Source organism: Nicotiana tomentosiformis, chromosome 10, assembly GCF_000390325.3.
Source record: "Nicotiana tomentosiformis chromosome 10, ASM39032v3, whole genome shotgun sequence".
NCBI classification, from domain to species: domain Eukaryota; kingdom Viridiplantae; phylum Streptophyta; class Magnoliopsida; order Solanales; family Solanaceae; genus Nicotiana; species Nicotiana tomentosiformis.
Window position 1 is genome coordinate 54258001 of NC_090821.1, and position 7131 is coordinate 54265131.

General features: G+C 32.7%; 1 long non-coding RNA gene across 1 annotated transcript; it reads left to right on the forward strand.

Annotated features, from left to right (window-relative positions):
- The first annotated feature begins 2231 nt into the window (after positions 1 to 2231).
- LOC138900492 (uncharacterized) lies at positions 2232 to 4771 on the forward strand. The gene is made up of 3 exons (XR_011411548.1): positions 2232 to 2587; positions 3268 to 3341; positions 4356 to 4771. It is a non-coding gene; the product is annotated as an uncharacterized lncRNA (long non-coding RNA).
- The last annotated feature ends 2360 nt before the right edge of the window (positions 4772 to 7131 follow it).

The window sequence follows — 7131 nt, forward strand, 5'->3', positions numbered from 1 at the left end:
AATTTCTATTTTAGCCATTTCAAGCCTAATTTAACTACGGACTTCCAAATAAAATTTCGAACACGCTCCTATGTCCAAAATTACCATACGGAGCTGTTGGAATCATAAAAATTTTATTCCGGGATCGTTTTCTTAAAATATTGGCCGAAGTCAAATTTAGCATTTTAAGGCCAACTTAAGGAACCAAGTGTTCCGATTTCAACCCGAACACTTCCAAATCCCGAACCAACCATCCCCGCAAGTCATAAATTTATAAAAGCACATACCGGAAGTTTTATTTAGGGGAACGGAGTTTTAAAAATCAAAATGACCGGTTGGGTCATTACACAAAATTTCTACAACTACAAAAATAAAAATTATGCATATTCATAAGAATGAGAACAAGTTTTTTAGCTTTAAAAAAAATAAATTGAAACTACTAAATTTTACCTTCTCCAAAGACTATTGGGGAATAGTTTTAGAAGATTTTTGAACCTTCTTCTTTTTTGAAGGTTTAACCGTAGGAGACACTCTAATATTTTTTGCAACTTTTATGATAGCTTCTTCTTCGACGAAATCATCATCGGAAGCAATTTCTTTGCCTTTCCGTTTTGCAGATTTAACAGGTATCGAGGATTCACCGGCATCCATATCGTGCTTTTGTTTTGTACGAGCTTCTGCCCTAGCTTCACGAGGGGAAAGCTTGGGCATGGTCTCTTCTTTTGCATGTGCTGATTTTGAAACTTTTTTGGGTGAATTCTCTGAGAAAACACTCAAATCAAATGTAGGAATATCACCTACTTTAACTTTTTTAGGGCTTATCTTCGAAACTATCTTCTTCTTCATTGAAAATTAAGCAAGTAACATGCATTAATGGAGGTATGTGGTAGAGTATTTAGAGCTTGAATCTATAAAAATGGAGAGAAATTTTTGAAGAAGAGTGAAAAAATATAGACTGATTTTTAAAAAAGAGTGAAAATAGGCGTTAATAGAGGGATACTGAAGTTTGTGGAGAGAGAAACGTGGGTGAGTGCAAGATACGTGGGGAGGGGGGGTTGTGGAGAGAGAAACGTGGGGGGAGTGGAAGATACGTTAGAGTAATTTTAGGACACTAATTATTATCATTAAATGCCTAAAACTATACATAATTGGTAATTAGATATATAATATGTAATTATATTAAAACTTGAGTAGGGAGGATAATAAAGATTGAAATAGTGTATAGGAACGTTAAAATTCCTTTATTATTTCTAAACTTGGATGAAATGTTTATTAAAGTCAAATTTATAACTCAAAGTGAATTTTTTATATATTCCTTACCTATATTAATTCAAAATTTTCATTTTATGCGCAGGTAACTATACTAGTTATATATATAAAAAAAAAAAAAGCTATATATATATAGTAAAATTGGTTGGGGAATACCCCACTTGTACTTCCCCGTAATTGTTTCTTTTTAATTTGTCATTCATTTTGTTTAGCAGTAAAATTAGTAAGAGTATGTTTGTTTCTGTCGATTTATTAAATCCTACCATGAATTCCAAACATAATTTTTTTTCACACGTTTATATAGCTACAAACTGATTTAATGAAAATACTATAATAGATTTCAACATAGGCAGGGTTACGAGAAACACGATAACACTAGAATTTGAAGATAATTTGGTAACTTATAAGAGAAATCGCTCCTCTAGAAAGAGAGAGCTACAACAATTTTATCCTAGGAATATTTTTCACTGTATATACGGAATCTCACTCGATGTTTCTCGGGCCAAAACTTGCCTGCAGCTTTTCGTGCTGCAAAAGAAAAAAAACAGATAAAGTTAATAATCTACGTAGCATTTTAAAATTGCAAATTGATGATATATAAGCTGACCTTTGTTTTCAATTGGGCAATCTCCTTGAGAAGCTTCTCAACGAGTTTCTTTTGTTCGTCGTTTTCGAGTCTGAGTGCCTCATTTTCTTTTTTCCTTTCGCTAAAAGAATTGAAAGCACCATATAAACCTCTTGAGGACTATAAAATAAATAATGAGAAAGAATGAAAAAGAAGAACGAAATGGAAAAGGGACTCACTTGATAAGTTCTTGTTTAGAACTAGAACTCGGTTGCCCTGGATCCATTGGTAAGAAACTCGAGCAAATCTATATAATTATATAATCCAGGGCCATAAGCCCGGTGACGTGGCATGAATCATTGACCAGCAATTGCCTTTTCCATTTTTCTCCGTTTTATGGGATTTTCTCCAATATTTTACCCAATTACCTCATTAATTAACCAATAAAACCCAAAGAAAAGCCACCGATTAACCTTCTTAAACAAACCGTTTCTACTTCCTTCGTTGATAATGGCAGCCGATCAAATTCAACCAAACCGTGTCTTTTTCCTTTCATTAATTATTATGGCAATTTCGAACATTAATCTCTCTTCCCTCTCTTCGATTAAAGATCTGTAATTAGCGATGAACCTACGGAATAATGCTTAAAATTCAAGGCATACTAACGTTCATCATAATCATCATTGAATAGCAAAGGAGAACATGAAAAGGACCAGCAATAGCGAAAAAGCACAATTAGGTTGCACCATGGATCCTTCAATAGATTTCGAGAAGGTACACTCTTTTTCTATTTATTCGTTTCATGGTATATACAATGCGTAAACGACACCCTTTTCACCAATTATTACGTTTTGGCAATTTGTGTATTGGCTTAAGTTGGATTTCTCATAACCAAAAATATATATATTTGCTTGATTAAAGATTGATTTTTTGCTAATTAGAATTGTCTGTGGAAGAGTTAAATAATTTGATAGGAGCATAATAATTATCACTGATAATTTATTATTCAAACTCTTCGGTAGTCCCCATTTAACTTTCCTTGAAACATTTTTTGTCAGGTTTATATATTATAAACCTTGCAGTATGGTCAATCCAGAACAATGATTGAATTAATGAGATGTTTTACTCCTTCTATAGTTAGTTTATCAGACATTTTTGTAGAATATTTAGAAATTTTGATCCAAAATATCTGCTTCAAATATAAAACCCGAGTTATTCTCGGAACCGAATATTATAATATGTTATAATATATGTCCTCTATAACATCACATCACTATAGTAGCCAAAATAATTCGGAACGAATTAGGCTGTTATAGAGAGGTTTGGCTGTATAATATTCTTTACTTTTTGCTCTCTTCATATTTTAATAGGGAAAACGATGTTGGACTGTGTTTTCACTATATGTCGTCACCAAAATTTCAATCTTTTGGTCACTTGGCTTCACTTTCTTGCAGATTCGCTTAAAAATTGGAAGCGAATTTTTTTTGTGTAACTGGAGCAAAACATCAGCCTCTATCATCATTAATTGGTAATGTCTTCCTTCTTCACTCTTTCTTTTTTAGTAAACTTCTTGTATCGAGATCTACTTCTATTTAATTACTTTCGGTACTATTGGAGTTATGCATATGGCTCCATTAGTTTTTATTCTTTCTGGCTTGCAGATAAGAACAATTTTGGCTCGCATTTTCTAACTTATATTTTTCTTTGCGGTGTCTCTATTGGATGCTTTCTGTCACTAGATCGTTCTCAGCTTCTTCTATTCGAAGGCATCAGATTGTGATGCCATATAATGCTAAGCCTAAATATAATGAGTCAATCTTCGATACTTCTTTAGCCTTTTTTTGTTTTCCTATGGACTTTCAAAGAATCTTTTCGTTTGTTGGCATATGAAGCAAACAACTTAATGTTTGACTTTAATTTTTCAATAAATTCATGCATCCTATTTCATAATCATGCTGTATAATCCTGGTCCATACCTTCCTAAATAAAGAATTTTGCACTGAAGTTCATTTCAACTGGAGTTTTCATCTTTGGTTTTCCTTTATAATTGTTTTTCATGAGTCTTGCTTTTCCTCGTAGAACTTCATTCTTCATACTGCCCAATTGCCTATTCTACAACATTCCAAAGAAAATTCGGATTACCACTATCCAACTTATAACATAAGATATAGAATTTTTTTCTAAATATGTGGAGTAATATGGAGTTTATTCTGAAAAATATGGCTTGATAATGTCACGATGTCCTCGGGCCATGATTATTACATGTACTTGGTTTGCAATTTTTTGTTCAAAAAGATCTATCAGATGGCGCAAATAAATAAATAAATAAATGAAGTATATTGTCTGATTTTATATGCCATTATGCAAGTGGCTAGGGAAAATAACTACTCTGCCATCCGCTGCATTGTTTATTATCCGATACCATTCTTCTATCATAAGTAGTCCATAATTAAATATTTATTTTCATTTTCTTTCTTGATAAATATTTTGTGACTTTATGAATATAACTATTTATTCCTAATTCTGAACCTGTTCAATGTAGCTCTGAACATATTAGGAGCATATACACACGAGATGAATGAGGAGGATAAAAAAAATCTGAAATGGTTTTGAGGGTCTGCATTCTTTGTCATGAGGTTGCAGAGTGTGTGTTCTCGTAATCATTTAGTTAGAAGTTTTAGCTTCCTTTTGATGCTAAAGAAGAATATATTTGTTTGAAGACTTTTTTTGAGGGTACATAGCTCCAAAAATTATAGTATACCTGGAAGTTTTGATGAAAGTGTGACTGAGGTTTACCAAGCAGAATGCAGAGAATGTAAATTTAAATAGAGGAGTTTGATGAATGACCACAAAAGTCATATTTCAAATGGAAGTTGAAAGTCACGCTTAATGTAAGAATGAGATTACAAAATCAATGGTCAAAGAAAAATTGGCTTGTATTGCCGTATTGGGAAGCAATGATACATGCTTTCTTTTATCCTACTTGCGTGGATAATATAGTAATATGTTTTAAGCACACGTTATTTTGATCTTATTAATGAGGGCTACGGATTACTACAAGACTAACATCATATAGAAGGTTTAGGGATGAAACATAAGTAAATGAGGAGGAATACATGGAAGATTTATGCATTATGCTGCTGGAAAATGAGTATTTTTCTTTTCTTTCTGCCCTTGAAAACTGTAGTTTGTCTTGTGAACATCTGGAAAGTATTCAATTATATATCAAATTTCTAAAATCTAACTCCCAGTGTTCTTTTGTATTACATTTAGATTCCTCTAAATTTGTTTCTATTACGTTCTGCTGGTACAAATTTGTTCCTGAATATAGTGCAACTTTTCTTTTTTGTCTTTCTAGACTAAAGTGTACGAAATTGTTCGTAGATTTATTTACAAACAGTATATCTTTCTATAATTTTATATGGAATCAATGCACAACCATGAGAATGCTACAATATTCAATCATTAATGTATACCATTTTCGACTTTTATAGGCTTTACTTATATAAATACTTACTGTTTTATTGATATACAATTTTGTTAATTTTTTTTGGTGATATTGCGAGTTTTGTACCTAACAAGAGAATTTATATTTGTATATAATGCATGATAATTGTATCTCTTCTATCTCGATTAAGTTTATAATACGATCATATGACATATTTACTATTTTCTGTGATGACCGCGCGAAGCGGGAGAATTTCACTAGTTAAGAATAAAGAAGGTTTTTTTCTTTTGTTTGCTATATGACTTGCCTCTTATAAGAGGAGAAAGCCCTTTAAATAGATTGTTTTCATAATGTTCTTACAAAATCTAATATTCAAAGTTCATATTATCATAATAGGAAATTAGGGAATCTGAAAATTTATCATATCTTGAGAAAATAGTAAGAAATTGATTTTATTACTTAATTGAACGTAAACTAAGAAGGCATAGATCGGGACTCTAGATCATGATGTTGGGATATATACTATTAATCATGGGTTTGGTTTAGATATGGTATTTATTATAAAATAATTATTTGTTCAATTTTAATAAAGTTTTAAATAGATCATTTGTGTTCTTTGCTTATATAGTAGATGATTTAGTGCATAGAGTTTAGCTTATACACGGAAGATTAAATCATCGGTTCTTATAAGTATAAAGTTTGAGTTCACAATCTAATGATGGAATTGGACAAACCATCATGGATGATTGATCATGCCCAACTATGCCTTATAAAAAGGACTAAGCGGTCGTTGTAAATATAATCCGGTTAACAAGTCCGGTTTAGAATTCCACATGGAATTAACCTACTAAGCACAGCTACTAGACTCGCACAAATTCACGTAATCAATCTTCAGAAATATTAAATAACGAATTAGATGTTTATTAACTAAAGATCAAGTAATAAAAATGCAGTAATTAATAACTAACGACGAACAGGTTGTAGACAAGATTTGGAATGATCTAAGGTTATGATTTCCCCTATTGTCGGAATTCTTTCCTCCACGTTTCTTATAAATTTGCCTAAGTTTTCTCTACCGATCATGAGCACTTTGAGTGTCGTAATTCTCTTCCGAGTAACTACCACAATTTACTAGACATATTCTTCCGAACTACGCTAGCTGGAACTAAGTCACGGCTCACTCAGATCTCACCAAGGTTTCGTTATTCCTAATCCCACCTTTAAACCCTCCGTATTGATCTCTCATATAGGTTAGGAGTGATGTTGTTCAACAACTACTTAAATATATTTTCTCTTCCAAGAAATACACACTAAATAGGCACAGTCGATGGAGAGTTCTTCAATCAAACAACAAAATAAACGTAGTTGAAAAAATAGAGAAACAGCTGCGGCAAATCTATATTAAACGTAATAGAAAAATCATCCTCCAATAGGCTCCATCAAAATCCTAGATTAGAAGTTTAGCTACTCATATTCATAGTAATAATTTTCCAAGTATTTTGTATAAATAAATTATAAAGAAAAGATGAAGGAATATAGAACTCGATGATTCTTTCCCCCAAAAGTTGTTCCACGAGCTATTCTTGCCTCTAGTCGCAAAACTCTCTCAAAAGTGGTGTTTAATAACTATTTATATGTGTAGGAAAAGACCTAAATGACATAGCCCAAGTCCAAGTCCAATAAGGAGACGAAATAGGCTTTTAAAATCCGGATCAGGCTCGCTACGGACCTTGCCTCGCGAGGCAAAATGCGAGCTTCACCTCGCCTCAGATTGTGCGGCGCAAGCCCTGCCGCACGCTCAACCTCATCATAACCCTTGCGTCGCGCGCTTCAACGCGAGCTAAAGAGCTCACCTCGCCTGCTCTAACGC